The 19244-nt window shown below is 36.2% G+C and overlaps 1 protein-coding gene and 1 pseudogene across 2 annotated transcripts in view; one reads left to right on the forward strand and one right to left on the reverse strand.

Annotated features, from left to right (window-relative positions):
- ARHGAP32 (Rho GTPase activating protein 32) overlaps nucleotides 1-19244 on the reverse strand; it is a 255843-nt gene that overhangs the window by 228723 nt on the left and 7876 nt on the right. The gene's annotated exons all lie outside the window — the stretch shown is intronic.
- Nucleotides 6929-7623, forward strand: LOC118840238 (annotated as a pseudogene).

Raw genomic sequence — 19244 nt, forward strand, 5'->3', positions numbered from 1 at the left:
TAGTGAAGCAAAAAGTCTGGTGAATTAGGATTATAACCCAGAAAGGAACAAAGGAATGAACATAACTGGAATGAGAACTTCCTTAAATATGGAAGTTCTGAACAACTTTAATAGTTGAGAAATATTCAGTGTTCATGGCTAGGCCAAGCCAATATAATAAAAATGACAAAACTACCAATTAATTTATACTTTTAATGCTATATCAATCAAATTACTGAGGGGATACTTTGTAGAACTTGATAAAATAATAACAAAATTCATTTTGAAAAATGAAAAATTCAGAGTTATCAAAGGGAAGCAATAAATACAGGGAAAAAGGAAGAATAGTACTTCCATACCTCAAACTATATTATAAAGTAGTAGTCATCAAAACCATCTAGTGATGGTTAAAAAATAGAAAGATAGGATTTTGGGAAAATGGAGGAGTATGCCCAAAAATTCCAAGCTCTCAAGATTTCCCCCTGAAAAGTGATGAAATAGTGCCTCAGGGCAAGTAGTAAAAATAAATAAGAGTAGGAGCAGAACAGGGGTCCACCTGGATAATGGGAGATCTGAATAAAAATCCAGAGGTTTGGTACTTGTGAGGAATAAACACCTCCAAGCTAGGGGCCATTTAAACAACAAGCAGCATGCCCTGGGATTAGCTAGGTGGGGAAGCTGCCTCAGTCCCAGTCACAGGAACTTTTACCCCCAGAGGCAATGAGGGGAGTTTGGCATCTGAGTTGGGGAGATCTAGGGAACCTCTGCTGATAAGGAACTAACAGATCCAGCTGTGCTGCACAGACACAGCCAGGAGGCAAGAAGGAACCAGCACTAGCCCATGACTGCAGAAGCAGTGCAGCTAGAAGCAGCTGGCTATGGGCACTTACAAGTCTTGGTTTTGGTTCTAGGCTAGAGCGGAGAATCAAAGGAGGATCTGAGGCTAGAGGTACCATCCATCATGCCCCAGAACTAGAAGTAATTACAAAATCTAAACTACTACAGATAATATTTTTTTAAAAAGGCACAAGCAAAGGAGGAAGAATACAACTATATAGAGTACTACAGGAATAGAGAAAACCAGGGTTAGTCTTCAGAGGAGGACATTAAAGCAAAGAAATCCTCTTCTGCCCCGAAGAGTATGTCAAATAGTCACCCACTCAAAAAAAATTCATAGAACTTTAAAAAGACTTTAGAAATCAAATGATATTGAGGAAAAACTAAAAAATAAAATAAAATAAAATAAGAACAATCCAAGAAAAAACAACGATATTAGGAAAAGAAAGTCAACCAATTAGAAAAGGAGAACCAGAATCTTAAGGAAGAAAATGACTCCTTAAAAATCAGAATTGGGAAAGGGGAAGCCAAAAAAGTTATAAGATATCAAGAAAACATGAAACAAAATATAAAGAATGAAAAAATAGAAGAGAATGTGAAACATAAGAAAAAAACTGATCTGGAGAACAGATCAAGAAGAGAAAACACAAGAATAAACAGACTACCTGAAAGCTATGACCAAAAAAAGAATCCTGATACAATAATATAAGAAATAAATTAAAGAAAATTGTCCTGAAGCATTAGAACAAGAGGGGAAAATAGAAACAGGAAAATTCCACTGATCACCACCTGAAAGGGATCCTACCAGGAAAACTCACAGGAATATTATAGTCAAATTCTGAAACCCCAAGCTTAAGGATGAAATATTATAAGCAACAAAAAGACAACAATTTAAATATGGCAGTGCCACAATTAGAATCACACAAGACCTAGCAGCAGCAAAACTAAAAGACTGCAGGTTTTAGAACAATATATATCAAAGAGAAAAATAACTGGGGTTCCGGCCAAAAACATCATACCCAGAAAAGCTAAGCATAATCCTGAATGAAAAAAAATGGACTGAAAAAATGGACATTTAAAGAATTATCAGGCTTTCAGGACTTGTTTTTAAAAAATGACATAAGAGCCAAAAGAAATACAAGGTGCATACCAAAGACTAAAAGGGCAGAATGTTTACCTTTTATGTATATAAAACATATGTCTAAGATTGTCACTGGGTAGTTTATGAGAAAGACTGAGGTAGAACTGAGTATAACGGCTTTGAAAATTGTAACGGTTTAGGAACAGCTAAAAAGAGTAATTATCTTATACAAAGAAGTACAAGAGGAAGAACCAATACAGAATTAGGTAGGGGAAAGGAGCTGTTAGTTCTGGAAACCTGCTTTCATTGGGAATAGGTTCAAGACGACTCTCTCTCTCTCTCTCTCTCTCTCTCTCTCTCTCTCTCTCTCTCTCTCATATTATATATATATAGTATAAAAGTCTTCTAAATTCTAAAAAAAAAAATATGTAAAGGAGTCAGGAGGAATAGGAAAACAGATCAGGAATTGAATTTGTCAGGGAAAGTATATGTATGTGTATATGTATATATTTGTATATATCTACATCTATATATAAATATGTCCCCACTTAACTGTAGCTTGGGGTAGGGGTAAAAAAGAACAAAGTAAAAAGTGTACAACAGAGAAGAAAAGAAAATTTACAAGGAAGCAAAGAAGAGATGGACAGCTCTCAACACAACATGTAGAGTTTATCATATAGGCTTTCCTGAAATGGAAATTTATTGCTATATTTTTTGAATTCTCTCATACGTTCTGCTGTGTACATGCCATGTTTTTTTTCTTTTCTTATCTTGTATTTAAGTTTCAATATTTAAGTTTATAATAAGTTTCTTTTCCTTTACTATGTATTTAAATTTTAGTATTTTTTTAAAAGAGGTAAATCAATGGAATAAATTAGACAAGGGAAAATCAGAAACAATGAAATTCAATAGCTTAATATTTGACAAAGTGGAAAACATAAAATATCTCAGGAAAAAAACTCCTTATTTGCTAAAAACTGCCAGCAGTCTGGCAAAAATTAGGCTTAGACCAACATAATATTTCATAATACATTCTAAATGGATATGCAACCTTAATTGAAAAGACTATATTATACAACAATTAGAAGAGAATCAGATCATACACCTCTCACAGATATGGGGAAGGAGATGTATTCTTAACCAAAAATGAGAAAGAACCAATTATAAAAGATAGAATGGATAACATTGCTTACTTGAAACTGAAAAGCTTCTGCACAGACAAAATTAACACACCTAAGATAAGAAGGAAAGCAGTCAAATTGAAAAAAAATCACTATCTAAATTCTCTGATAAGGGTTTAGTGTCTAAGATACATAAACAATAAACACATTTAATACTAATACCCATTTAATACTAATACCCAAAGGACATGATCAAACAGTTTTCAAAACCACACGAAAAAATGCAACAGATGACAGAAAGAGAAATGAAAATCAAAACAACCAAGAGGTCTCACCCGACACCCTGCAAAGTGGCAAAAAATGACAAAAAGTAGGGAAAAAAAGTCAATATAGAAGAGATTGTAGAATGATAGGCACATAAGTTGAATGGTACAACCATACGGAATTATGCAAATAAAGGAACTACAATGTTCATACCCTTTGACCAGAGACACCATTCCTGAGCTTATACCCCTAGGAAGCCATTGTTAAGGAAAAATGTCTTCATGTACCCCAAAATATTCATTTTTTGTGATGGCTAAGAGCTGGAAACAAAGTAGATGCCCATCAAATGAGGAATAGCTAAACAAATTGTGGTACATGAATGTAATAGAATATTCCTGTGCTATAGGAAATGATGTGCATGATAAATACAAACACAGAAAGATCTATATTAAGTGATGCAGAGTGAAGTAAGCAGATCCAAGAAAACAATATAAACTATAACTATGACAATGTAAATAGAAAGAACTATACACTAAAAATGTAAAAGTAATATACCAAAATTATAAAAACATGACTCAAATGAAGATACAAAAGGATACCCCCAGCCCACCCTTTTATGATGACAGAAGGTCCACAGGTGTTACATATTTGACATGTTTTTGGACTTCTTCAATATATTACTCAGTTGCACTGATATTTTTTCCTCTTTAAAAAACACTATTTGTTATAATGAGATGAGCCTCTGACAGGAAGACAGAATAATAGTAGAGATAACTATGATGGCCTAAGAAAAAGACATAAATAAAAACTTTTTTTAAAAATAATGAAGCTTCTGGTAGGAACTGATCAATCAAAAGAAAAAAAAGTTGCAGCGCTGAGGGATCTTCCACAGTGAGGTCACAGGGACTGAGGGATGCTCAAGATGAGAAGGCTCCTGCGGCAGCAAATCAGGGGAGATTCTGCAATCTAGTTTTATCACTAACAAAGAAAATACTTACCAAGTTGTCTTGATTGGCGAATGCAAACCAACCTAAACCACTATATCTAGCTAGTCTTGATACCATGCTTTACTTCCATATACCTGACATACATACCTATCTTGCCACTTACTGTACCTGTGCTACAGCTATCCTCCAACCCCCAACCCACACCCCTTCTTCTGAGAACAAAAATCAATACTACCATTGCTTCTAGAAAGGGGATGCCAATCAAGTGGAGCTTTATACCTCCACTCACCATTTTTATGACTCCCCAGACCAAAACTCCCTTCCTTGGAATACTCCCTTATACGTATTGTCTCCCCTTGTTAAAATGTAGGCTTCTTCAGGGTAGGAATTGTTTTCACTTTATATATGAGTATGCATGTGCGTCCTCCTGTGTGTGCATATGCATATATGTATGTGTGTGTGTGTGCGCACACCTACCATCTAGCTCAGTGCCTATCACATAGTAAGCACTTAATAAGTGCTTTTTCATTCATTCATTCCTTCAGGTAGGTTTTCTCTACTCATTGATCATAATTAAGTTTATAATTACTGATGCTTTGCAATGTTTTATTTGAAAGCAGTTTATTAAGCATAATGTATTCACTTTTAAGCTTTATATATAATTAATCTATTATATTAAAGTTCTTGTTATAATTTATATTGTAGTTAGTCATTCTCTAAGGTCAGGTAGGAATAAGGCACAGCTTCTACACTAGTAGTTTACTTACAATGCCATCTACCAATAAAGCCAACATAAAATTTTTTAAAATATCTGTTGTACTTAGTTGGAAACATATTTTAAAATAATAAAAGAATAGGTAACTAACCTCTAAAGCATTGACGCCAAACTGTGGTAAAATAATATGAGAGCTCATATGTAACAGCTACATAACTTCTAATACCAAAACTAAAAATGCAAAATATCTAAGCCTTTATTTCTAATGCAATCCAACAATATAGTGATTAACAATGCAATGAGAGGTCTGACAAACAGTTCAATTGTCCATACAATATCATACAGGACTCACAATCATCCATAAATTGCTTTCATAATTAAAATTAACGGATTCATTAAAGAGAATATATTACCACAATCACCAGCCAGAATTAAAATAGGGTTTTGTGGCTGTTTGTCAAAGAGCCCCAAACATATTGACAGAAAATCAAAATCTGGTCTTTACATTTTAATCAAAGATTATGAGTGCATTCACTAAGCAGCTCTCAACAAAATATTCTCTTTAAGGATTATGAATTATAAACTTCAAGGGATTCTCAGATTTATCATTAAAGTGCAGTCAGCTAAAGTAAGAGATGTCAGATTTACAGCCTTGACTCCAAAACTCTAGATTGTAGCCCTGAACTAGATTAAAATATAATTGGGAAATATTTAACAAAGTAAATAAAAATACATTATGACACAGATAATGTTAATTTATTAATTTACCACAAGGCAAACCCTATTCCATGCACAAGTGATCCTATTCCATCCCATCTTTTCTTGCAGACTGACCACTCTATATCATCTCTATTTTTTGGCTTATCTTCAATGTCTCTCTGTTTACTGGTTGCTTCCCTATTGCCTATAAACCTGTCCATGTCTCTCCCATTCCCAAAAAACCTTCATGTGATCTACCTAATACCTAGTCCTGTATCTCTCCTCCCTTCTATGGCTAACCTTGAGAATATCATCTGCAATAGGTCAATCAATAGACATGCCAGGCACTATGCTAAACAAAGGGTAAACAAATAAAGGCAAAACACAATCCCTGCTCTCAAGAAAACTCAGTCTAATGGGGGACATAACATGCAAGTAACTTTGAATAAACAAGCATTATACAGAATAAATTCAAACCATGTAGTAGAGAGAAGGTAGTAGGATTAAGAGAGAAAGGGAATGGCTTTCTGTAAAAGGTAGGATTTTAGCTTTAAGAAACCCAAGGAAGCCAGTAGGTGGAGATGAGGAAGGAGAGTATCTCATGTTTGGGGAACAGCTGGCAAAAATGCTTAGTCAAGAGACAGAGTGTCTTGCCCAAGGAACAGCAAGGAAGCAAGTGTTACTGTATCACAGAATAGTACATGAGGGAAGAGTTTTCAAAGAGGAGCAAAGACCTCACAGAGTAATGTCTTGACTCAAGAACTGAATTTAAGTGAGACAGAGTTGCACAAAGTTGCCAGCCTCATTCTTTCTTCCATAATCATCAAAGTCCATTGATGAGATCAAAGTCAAGATGACTGGTAATGACCCAGAATGCAGTGAATGACCCTGGGGTCTATAATGTCTGACCATGCTCTAAGAACTCCACAGCACCTGCTTCAGACACCTTCATGGCCTTTTGGCCATGTTCTCATCTGCACAGTCTGCAGGGGCAAGTCTACACATGCCTGAGGCAGACATTGCCCTAACTCACCAACGGGTTTGAGGTCTGTTGGCTACACTTTTCAGGGAAGACTAGCACCTCCGGTGTGAGGGTTTACCCAGCCCTTTTCAGGGCTGTTCACCTTTGGTGTCCACTTTCACCCAACTCTCACCTGTGGCTCCAAGGAGCTTTAGCATGCACCGCGAACACAAAAGCAGTGAGGCATACAGAGAAAGAGACATAGTGACAGATCTACCACTTTCTCCTTTCATGTAATAAATTTCTTATATTTGGCTTCTCTGTCAGTGTAAGATGGCAGTGCGGATCGCCAAGAAGGCGAAGTTTGTTGCTTATGGCATCTTTAAAGCCAAGCTGAATGAGTTTCTCCCCAGGGAGCTGGCTGAGGATGCCTATTCCGGGGTGGAGGTTCGAGTTACTCCAACCAGGACAGAAAGCATCATCTTGGCCACCAGGACTGAGAATGTCCTTGGGGAGAAGGGTCGCTGGATTCGTGAACTGACAGCAGTGGTTCAGAAGAGGTTTGGCTTCCCTAAAGGCAATGTAAAGCTGTATGTTGAGAAGGTGGCCACCAGAGGTCTCTGTGCTCTTGCCCAGGCCAAGTCCCTGTGTCACAAACTGATGCGAGGTCTTGCTGTTTGTAAGGCCTGCTATGGAGTCCTCAGCTTCATTATGGAGAGTGGAGCAAAGGGATGTGAGGTGGTGGTGTCTGGTAAGCTCAGAGGCCAGAGGGCCAAGTCCATGAAGTTTTTGGATGACCTGATGATCCACAGTGGAGACCCCATCAACTACTATGTTGACAAGTCAAAATCACGTTGCCCTGGGACCCCAGTGGCAAGATTGGCTCTAAGAAGCCCCTGCCTGACCATATGAGCATCGTAGAGCCAAAGAATGAGATTCTTCCTACCACCCCCATCTCAGAGCAGAAGAGTGGGAAGGCAGAGCAACCACCTATGCCCCAGCTAGTGCCCACTGCATAACAGGACTCTGTGACACCTGAAATGGTGTCCCCAAAGCTCTTCTGTAAAGATCTTTAATAAAATCTTTTTTAAAACAAACAAAAAAAAATTTCTTATATTTTGGCTCTTTAGAATATTAACCAGTTTCCTTGCTCCATTAACCATATTAAAGTTTCTCAAGGTCCACCAATATTTATGTGACATTAGTAAGATAAAAATCAGTTTAATAATAAAATAACAATATTACTTGGCATAACATTAGCAAAAATAATCAAGGAACAGTTTAGAACTCTGTTATTTTTCAGTCATGTCCTACTTTTTGTGACCCCATGAACCCATAGCACATCAATACTGTGCATGGGGTTTTCTTCGAAAAGATCCTGTAGTGGTTTGTCATTTCCTTTTCCAGTGGATAAAAGCAGAGGTTAAATAACTTGTCCTGGGTCACAAAGCTAGTAACTGTCAGATCAAATCTGAACTCAGGTCTTCCTAACTCCAGGTCCAGTATTCTATCCACTGAGCCACCTAGCTGCACCAGATTACATCTTAAAATATTACAGACACACACACGAATCAGAAGAGGAAATCATCAATTAATACAGTATATTAAAATCTTATGAAAAGTTGTTATCTTTCAGTAGTTCAAAGTTTCACATCATTGAAATATAGGAACAAATTACATAAAATTGATAATGTCTTCTACAAAAAGAGTCCTTTAAGTAAAATACTATTGCATGGGGCAGTTAATTGCAGAGGAATGAGGTTATAAACAATAGACAACTCATCTAGACAAAGAAACACTAGTGCTGACATAATTAAGAAGTTTGGGGAATGCCCATGTTTATAATTTTTTGTTCATTTTAATATTTTTCCACTTAATAGTATTTTTTTCTAATTACACATAAAGATAGTTTTTAACATTGCATTTTTATTTTTTTTATTTTTGGAGGGGGGAAAGCAGGGCAATTGCGGTTAAGTGACTTGCCTAAGGTCACATAGCTAGTGTGTCAAGTGTCTGAGGCCACATTCGAACTCAGGTCCTCCTGACTCCAGGGCCACGGCTCTACTCACTGAGCCACCTAGTTGCCCCTTCAACATTCACTTTTATAGGATTTTGAGTTCCAAATTTAGCAATCTGATATACGTTAAATATGTATAATCATATTAATCAAATTTCCACATTAGTCATGCTGTGAAAGAAGAATCAGAAAAAAAGGAAAAAACCACAAGAAGGAAAAAAAAAAAGGGAAAAGAGCATGTTTCAGTCTACATTCAGAATCCATAGTTCTTCATCTGGATGTGGATAACATTTTCCATCATGAGCCTTTTAGAATTGTCTTGGATCATCATATTGCTGAGAAGAGTTAAGTCTATCATTGTTGATCATCGCACAATGTTGCTGTTACTGTGTACAAAGTTCTCCTGCTTCTGCTCCCCTCACTCAGCATCAGTTCATATGAGTCTTTCCAGGTTTTTCTGAAACCTGCCTGCTCGTTAGTTCTTACAGCACAATAGCATTCCATTACATTCATATACCACAACTTCTTCAGTTATTCCCCAATTGATGGACATCCCTTCAATTTCCAATTCTTTGCCACCACAAAAAAAGCTGCTATAAATATTTTTTGTACATGTGGGTCCTTTTCCCTTTTTTATGATGTCTTTGGGATACAGACCTGGTAGGGGTATTGCTGGATCAAACGATATGCACAGTTTGACAGCCCTTTGGGCATAGTTCCAAATTGGTTTCCACAATGGTTGGATCAGTTCACAACTCCGCCAACAATGGAAAGCCCATGTTTAAGGAAAGAGTAAAAAGAAGAAAATTGGATGAAGCCTAAATTACAGGATCAAAGAGTTAAGAAGAGAATATAGTGTTATGAAAGGCAAAGTAGGAAACTATATCAAGAAGGTAGAATGGTTAACAGTGTCAAATCGATGAAAAATAAAAGTGGAAATATCAATTGGAGCAAGATCTTAGAGGAGAAAGAAAGGGATGAAAAGGAGAGATCAAGAGTTAAAAGTGGAAGGATTAACCTTATCAAGGAGAAAGACAATTTCACAGTAAGCAAAATATACATACAAGAGCTCAGAACGATTTCAGTAAAAGTACAAAGTGACAATCTGCTGAGAGAGGGAAAGAGAAGGAGAATGTAGATACCAGGGTATATAAGCATTTGGAATAAATGATGTGGGGAATGTGACAGGGAGTCAGCAAATGAAAAAAAACTGATAGGTCAATATGAGGCTCCAGGTTAGAAAATATACATCTGAATAACATTCAGCATTATTCCACTTCAGCAATGTGGCTTAGAGGGATAGAGAAACTAAATCACATATAAATACATACACATATATACATATATGGGTGTACGTATGTTTGTGTGTGTGTACACACACACACACACACACTCATTTTTTTCTTTTTTTTTCTTTTTTTCTAACTAAAGGGGCCATCCCTTGACTCACTTCTTAAAGAAGCCTATTCACTGAATGGATGCTACCTCACTCTAAGTTGAGTACATTAAAAGGCCTTAACCTGAAAGGGCCAAGGTCTTCCATTGCATCCTGGGCTATCTCCCGTTATCCTGACGAATACCAGGTTACTGGATCCAGAAGGCTCTGGAGGAGAAAGTGAGGCTGGTGACCTTGCATAGCCCTGCCTCACTCAAATCAAAGTCAACTGCAAGTCATGTCCTCATTTCCCTGATGCCATGGTCCTCTTCCAAAACGAAAGACAAACACAACAACTCATATATACACATAAACATATATGTAAATTATGTGTTTGTTAAGACACCACAAACAGTAGGGAAAACACAAACATGAAACACAACGATCTCCAACATAAAGAAGCTTATATGGAAGTCAGGGAAGAGCATGGAGGGACGACACATTCTGGTTAGGTTAACAGAAGTGTGATAGGCTCAAAGGGAAAATCCAGACAAAATGGGCAATGAGGAGACTGGGATAAAGTACTGTTGTTAGAAACTCAGAAGAGGGAGACAACATTTTCAGCCCAAGGAAGACTACATGAAGGAGGCAGCAACTGGGCTGAGATTTGACAGTCCAAAATGAGTTAAGAATGCATTCCAGGCAGAGGGGAAGATAGCTGGTGAGTGGTATGGAGCCAGATAAAGTTCATATTACATTCCAATTTTGCTATATTATGTAGAGAAATAATATTAAAGAAGGTAAGTATACTGGCGCAAGGGTGTGGATGGCATTCCATTACAGACAAAACAAGCTGTGTTATTTTTGAGACGAGGGAAATACTCTAGGTTTTTAGGCATGGGAGTAACATGGCTAAACTTGAGCAATAATATCCTTGGGACAGGGAATGGTAGCCAATAATGTATTGCTGCACAAAGATCAAGGATAAGGAGTAAGTCTTTCAGTTCTAACAATCTGACAAGTGGGGTCACATGTCTCTGAAATACTTGAACATCCACCAAAGGAATTATGCATCAGAGATAGAGTAATCACAGTTAAATCCAGAAAAGAATCAACTGCAGAATTCCTGACCAGATAAAATCCTTTCTGAACTAACACCAAAGAACTCCAATAATAAATGTGCCCATTCAATACCCCTTTCCTACCAGTCTCTACAGGCTAGATAAATGCAGGAGCACAAATAAATTCTCACAGGTTTATGCCTACTGCTCATAGAGGGGTTCCTTGTAACTGAAAATGAAGCAGTGGTCCTCTGCCTTGTAAATGTCTTCATTTTTAAATTGAATGTGTTGAACTGGTGATGTCTCCGGTACCTTCCAACATTCTCTATACTAATATTCTATATACTATAGTAATGTCTTCCTATTATAACACTTTATGTTCTACCTTTTACTGTTCTTAAGACCTTTCAAGTCTGACTTTAGAATTCCATCACACTAGTGACAAAACAAAATGTTATGTGATAGGATTGAATACTGCAACTGACAATACTGTCTGACACTCAAATTGAACTCACAACACATTTGTTTATGAATATATTTTATTATTCTCATTTTATAGTTCAAATGAATTTGTTGTTTCTTCATTATATACTATCAAATAATTACCATAAACTACTGCTGAGGCTTCTCCACTGTAAAATGAGGCAATCAGATGTAGTAGATGATTACAAAGATCTCTTCCTGTTCTAAAATCCTAGACTCCAAAATTTTGTTACCTAAAACCCCATCCACAACCATCTATTTTCTAATTGTACATCAATAATATTTCCTTGATGCAGTATCCTATCTCACAGGGATTCTGGGTAAATTTCAAGAGAGACGTGTTCCCAAAGCACTTGAAACTACTGATCACCCTCTACTCCTAGATATACTGTTTTCTCTTTTTCTTTTTTCAGCTTTAAATTCTGGTTTCTTCCCTTTAGCCATTTTACAACTGGCTTCTGTCATTCCTGCTTTGAAAATGAACCTTCAAACTGCTCAGGAGAAAGTAAGTCACTCATCACTCTCCTGCATGTATTATTTCCCCCTGTCAAAGTGTGAGTGGCATGAGATCACAGATTATCTTGTTTTTGTTTCTGTATTCCCCTAGTGTCTACGGCTAGGCACAAGATAAACACTTAACCACTTCAATTTATTTGTTCATTGAAAGAATATGAACTAATTCACAGTAAAGAAGTAGAAGCAAGAGAGCATTAATTAAAAGAATACTAAATTAAAATTAAAAGAACACTAAGACAGTAATTTCAAAAGTTTATGATGTGATCCCCTCATATTTTTAAAAAACAGTTGTTTTTCCTCATTTTTTATAAAATAATCTACATAAAATTTTCTTAGATCATATTTATTCAAATAAATTAAATATTACAATTTTATAACACAAAAGCAAATATGTAACAAAAATATATTACTATTTTTAAGTATATAGTGTTTAAATATTTATAATATTTTAAAATATATAACATCAATATAAAACATTTATTTTGCTATACTTGTGTTAAGAGGATCATAAATTTATAAGAGAAAGACCCTTCTAGATTATCTAGCCCAATCTCTTAACTGTATAATTGAGGAAATGGAAGCCAAGAGTGACTTGTCCAAGGTCACACAGAATTCCAACCTAGATCCTCTACATGCAAAAATCCATCACTCTTTACACTGCAACATGCCACCTCTCAAAAGCAAAAATAAGAAAGTGACCAAGAAAAAAGCACCCCACACCTTTTAAATCTGAACACCAGTTCACAATGGGTATTTGGGACTAGGAAAAGGGAGAATGGGAGCAGTAAACCCAACCCTCCACTTAACCCCCATCAGGAATTAGCAAGTCCTTAGTTAACTGCACCCCTGTCTAGGAAGGCCCCAGGAATGTCCATCATTAGGAGGAGGGGTTGTAAAACCCAGTAACATGAAAAAGCAGGCTAGCAAAACTAAAAGGTAAGCTATGAGACATCCCAGTATCTGAACAACGGGGGTCTAACTTTTTCCCCTTGAGGCCAAGGTCATCATTAAAAGCTGAAGATGGAGACTCCATCAGGAGAGTGAAAGGGTACAAGCAAATAGTTGGTTATACCCAGACCTGCCAGCCCTCAAATCCCACTACACTTGTCCCAGAAATTATATTACTCACTTCTGTATGCTCTCATATCCCACCTCGTTCATAGAAATTCACCATGTTTCATTCGCTTTTAATGACTCAAATTTGAATGTTTTTATTGGGAAAAGTAGCTATAATGTTTTGGGAAATAAATTCAGATAAAAGGATAATATTTGCAATGTGCTTCACAAATATCAAACCCATATATATGATACCTAATAATGGTATAATAATAATAAAATCGTCCAATAATTTTGGCCCTTGCTCTGCTAAACTCAGCTCAAAAGATAGAAGGGATGAGGGAGGGAATGTCCCATGGTTTTGAAAATCCTGTACTTAAAAAAAGCCAAATTTTAAGTGTCTGTTATGACAAATCTTGGCCATGAGAAACAATCAAACACAACTCATTGACTCAATTAGCATTTATTAAGTACCTACTATGTACAATGCACTATGCTAAGCACTGAAAATACAAAGAAAAGCAAAAGAGTCTCTACTCTCAAAGTACTCACACTATGAGATGCAAACAACTATGTTCAAGCTACATACAGGAAACAACTATATATAAGCTATATACAGGATAAACTGGCAATAACCAACAAAAAGAAGGCATTAGAATTACAGGGAGTTGGGAAAGGCTTCCATTAGAAGGGGAGGTTTTAGCCAGGACTTCCTGTAAGGCAGGGAAACCAAAAGGCAAAGATATGAAGATGGGAAAACATTTCTGATATGGGGTGGGAGTGGGGGGTCAGCCAGTGAAAATGCCTAGAGTAGGTAGAGTGTCTTGCTCCAGGAAGAGCAAGGAGGCAAAATGTCACTGGATTACAGAGTATGTGAGTGTATGGTATAAGAAAACCAAAATGGGGGTTGTGGAGTTAGGGGAGGGGGAAAAAAGAAGGTTGGAGCTTATGAAAGACTTTTAACAGCAGAGGATTTTATATTTGACCATGGAAGTGATAAGGAGACACAGGAGTTTGCTGAGCAGAAAAGTGACATGGATCAGACCTGTATTCTAGGGAAATCAAAGCTGAGTGGAGGATGGAATGGTTGCAGAAAAGCTTGTGGTAAGGAGAGCAGCAAGCTTTGCAACAGTCCAGGAATGAGGTAAGAGGGCATTGAAGCAAATGGAAGGATGGCTACAAATTATCCTGAGAGAAACAACTAAGGGAATTAACATAATACGTTTCATACTATGTCCAAAGGCAACAACAACAACAAAAATCTCTTTGTTGGACATTTAGTTAGTCACCTTACATAATGTCATAGTATTTACAAAAAGGCTACAATAAAAGTAATTACAACTTTTGCACCAACAACTATTACAAAGGACGAAGAGGAAGAGAAAATTTGCAAAGAACAGAAAATAGAAAAAAAAAACTATCCAAATTAAATCAACATACCTAGTGACATTTGTGGGTACAGTGAAAAATGTTAGAAAATATGAATCAGGAACAAGAAATGAGAGAGGACAAAGATTTATGGATAACACAAAAGCTCCGTGGCATATAATGAATGCTTTCTTCAAGAAAAAAATAAAAGGGTAGTAGATATTTCAAGCACCAAATAACATCATAAAAATAAAAATGATATTTTAATAGACAAGAAACAACACATTACTTACGTGAAAATTATTCCTCAATTGACTCTCAGTGTATAGTCAAACCTATGTCTTATTAGAGCAAAAATCAAAATCAGTACAAAGCAAGACTAAAAAATAAGAGTAAGAAGAAAAGTATGAAATTAAAACTCCAACTAGACCTATTTAAAGAAGTTATTGCTCTCTGGGAATGGAAAAAAAGGCACTGGAAATGTAGGTGATAATACAAAAAAAAAAAATTCAAATATATTTTTTTAAGTTATTAATGACAAAAAATGACACACGGAAAGAACACAGATTTTCTTAAACCTGCCTTTATATACATAGTAATTCTGTGACTCTGGGCAGGTCACTAAACTGTGCCTCAGTTTCCTCATACTTAAAATCAGTATAATAACAACATCTACCTATAAGGATCTAATCAAATAATTATATATGTAAAAGGTCAACTAAGATATAGATATAGATCTATATACATGTGGCATTTTGCATATCTTAAAGTACTATAAATCCTAGCAGTTATATAAAAGTCAAATCAACACAAACTAACTGCCATAAGAAGGGGATCAAAAAAAACCTATATTGCAAATTGATCAGCAAATAATTTAAAACACATCACACAAAGACATACAGTAAGACTAATTTAGAATATAAACTTGTCTGCAAAATCTTCCAAAAATGAAGAATGAAGATTATGAGCAGTATTGCTCTTAAAACAAATAAAAGTAATGAAGGGTAAAAGCAGTTAAAGGAGTAGAGCCAAGCTGGCAGAAAGAGGCCAGGAAGTCATCTGAGCTCTCTTCAGTTTCCCTCAGAAACGTTAAATCAAGCCTCTAAATGGATTGTAGAGTAACAGAACCTACAAAAAGATGGAATGAAACAAGTTTCCAGCTTCAGATAACTTAGAAGGACTTAAGGAAAGGTCTGGGTCAGCTGTGTAAAAGAGGAACACAGCCCAGAGCAGGCAGTGTTCAGGCAAGCCAGCAGGAGGCTCTTAGCCTCAGCAACCAAGATCCCTTGGTCCTGGCTCAACATGCCAGTGGCACAGAAGGCCAGCTGTGAGGCCTCCCACCACAGGACAGAAGGCAAATTACCAGTCCCCGAACACAGGCAACAACTAAGACTGGCTACCCCAGCATGGTAAGCAAGCCGCCAGCACCTGAGGGCCCAACACATAATGCCCGGACACAAGAAGCTTGGGACAGTGCTCCCTAAACCCCAGGAGCAGAGATCAACTTTAAAAGCCATGGAATAGGCCCAAAATGACCAACAAACAAAAAAGAGCCTTGACCACAGAAAGCTACTATTGTGACAGGGATGATCAAAACACAAACTCAGAAGAGGACAACATTGTCAAAAAGACTATATGCAAAACCTCAAAGGGGAATATGAATTGGTCTCAAGCCCAAAAAGCCTTCTTGGAAGAGGTCAGAAAGGATTTTAAAAATCAAATAAGAGAGGTAGAAGAAAAATTGGGAAAAGAAATTAGAGATATGCAAGACAGAGTCAACAGCTTGGAAAAGGAAGAACAAAAATTGACTAAAGGAAACAATTCTTTAAGAAATATGATTGGCCAAATGGGAAAAAATCCACTGAGGAAAATAACTCCTTAAAAAGTAAAATTGGCCAAATAAAAAAGGAGGTAAAAAAGCTAACTGAAGAAAATAATTCCTTACAAAATTTGAATTTGACAAGTGAAAGCTAATGACTCTATGAGACATCAAGAATCAAACTCGAAAGAAAGTAAAAAGAAAAGAAAGGGTAAAATACCTCACTGGAAAAACAACTAACCTAGAAAACAGATCCAGGAGAGATAAGGAGAGATAACTTAAGAATTATGGAACCATCTGAAAGGCATGATTTAAAAAAAAGCCTAGACAGCAGCTTTCAAGAAATTTTTAAGGAAAATTGCCCCGATATCCCAGAACCAGAGGGCAAAAGAGTCATTAAAGAATCTGCCAATTACCTCCTGAAAGAAATCACAAAATGAAAACTGCAAGGAATTTGTAGCCATATTCCAGAATTATCAGGACAAGGAGAAAATACGGCAAGCAGCCAGAAACAATTCAAATAACAAGGAGTCACACTCAGTATTGCACAGGACTTTAGCAGTTTCTACATTAAAGGAAGGAAGGGCTTGGAATACGATATTATGAAAGGCAAAGGAGCTTGGATTACAACCATGAATCAACTACTCAGCAAAATTGAGCATAATCTTTAAGGAGAAAAGACATTCAATGAAATAGGAGACTTTCAAATTTTCCTGATGAAAAGACTAGAGCTAAACAGAAAATTGGATCTTCAAATACAAGACCCAAGAGAAGCATAAAAAGGTATACAAGAAAGAAAAAATCTGTTACCCAATAAATTGTTTACATTTCTACACAGGAAGATGGTACCTCTAACTCTTAAGAACCATATCTGTATTAGGGCAGTTAGAAGGGGTATACATAGACAGAGGTTGTGGGTAAAAGTTGACTTTGGTGTAATGACATAAAAAACTTCAGGGGTGAAAAGGGATTGTACTGAGAGAAGAGGAAAGAAGTAGAGGGAATAGGATTAATTACATTACATCAAGAAGCATGAAAAACCAGGGAAAGAAGAGAGAGGTAATGAGCATCACATTCAACTCAAAGAGGGAATAACATACATATTCAGTTGAGTACAGAATATAGGGAAGAGGGAAAAGGTGAAAGAAAAGGGAGGGGAGTTGATAAAAAGGAGGGAACATTGAGGGAAGTGGTGGTCAGGAGCAAAACAGTAGTGAGGTGGGTAAAGGGTGAAAGGAGAGAGAAAATATAAATGGGGGGAAATAGGGTGGAAGGAAATACACACAGTTAGTAATCATAACTGTGAATGGGATGAACTTTTCCCATGAAACAGAAATGGATAGCAGAATCCTATAATATGTTGTTTACAAGAAATACATTTGAAGTAGAGAGATACACACAGAGTAAAGGTAAAAGACTAGAGCAGAATACATTATGCTTCAGCTGAAGTTAAAAAAAAAAAAGCAGAGGTAGAACTCCTGAACTCAGACAAAACAAAAGCATGGATCTAATGAAAACAGATAAGGAAGGAAACTACATCTTGCTAAAAGGTACGACAGACAATGAAAATATCAACATTAATCACATATGCACCAAGTGGCATAGCATCCAAATTCCTAGAGAAGTTAAGGGAGTTACAGGAAGAAATAGACCAAAAAAAAAAAAAAACTACACTAGTGGAGGGCCTCACCTTCTCAGAACTAGCTAAATCTAACCACAAAAAAATAAGAAAGAATCAAAGGAGGTGAATAGAATTTTAGAAGAGTTAGATATGGTAGACCTCTGGAGAAAACTGAATGGGGACAGAAAGAAATATATCTTTTTCTCAGTGGTAAATGTCACCTACACAAAAACTGACCATTAGGGCATTAAAATACTCACAATCAAATGTAGTAAGGCAGAAATATTAAATACAGCCTTTCCAGATCATGATGCAATAAAAATTATATATAATAAAGGGCCACAGAAAGATAAACTAAAAAACTAATTAGAAACTAAATAATCTAATCCTGAAGAATGAGTAGGTCAAACAACAAATCACAGAAACAATAATTTCATCAAAGAGAATGACAATAATGAGACAATATACCAAAACTTATGGGATGCAGCTAAAGCAGTTCTTAGGAGAAATGTTATATCTCCAAATGCTTACATGAATAAAATAGAGAAAAAAGAGATCAACGTATTGGGCATGCAACTAAAAAAAGCTAGAAAAAGAACAAATTAAAAATTCCCAATTAAATACCAAATTAGAAATTCTGAAAATCAAAGGAGACTAATAAAATAGAAAGCAGGAAAAAGACTGAACTAATAAATAAAACCAAAGCTGGTTTTATGAAAAAAAAAACCAATAAAATAGATAAATATTTGGTTAATTTGATTTAAAGAAGAAAAGCAAATTACCAATATCAAAAATGAAAAGGGTGAATTCAGCACCAATGAAAATTAAAACAATAATTAGGAACTAATTTGCTCAACTGCATGCCAATAAATTTCACAATCTAAATGAAATGGATAAATATTTACAAAAATATAAATTACCCAGAGTAACAGAAAAGCAAATAAAATACTTAACCCCATTTCAGAAAAAGAAATTGAACAGCCATCCATAAACTCCCTAATAAATAATCTCCAGGGTCAGATGGATTTACAAGTGAATTCTACCAAACATTTAAAGAACAATCAATTCCAATACTATATGAACTATTTGGGAAAACGGGTGAAGAAGCTGTCCTACCAAATTCTTTTTCTGACACAAATATAGTGCTGAGAGCTAAATCAGGAAGACCCAAAACAGAAAATTGAAATTATAGACCAATTCTCTGTTTGCTTTATTTTTTGAGGGCGGAAGGCAGGGCACTTGAGGTTAAGTGACTTGCCCAAGGTAAGTGTAGTAAGTGTAGCAAGTGTCTGAGGCTGAATTTGAACCCAGGTCCTCCTGACTC

The sequence above is a fragment of the Trichosurus vulpecula genome, chromosome 2 (genome assembly GCF_011100635.1).
Source record: "Trichosurus vulpecula isolate mTriVul1 chromosome 2, mTriVul1.pri, whole genome shotgun sequence".
Lineage (NCBI taxonomy): Eukaryota > Metazoa > Chordata > Mammalia > Diprotodontia > Phalangeridae > Trichosurus > Trichosurus vulpecula.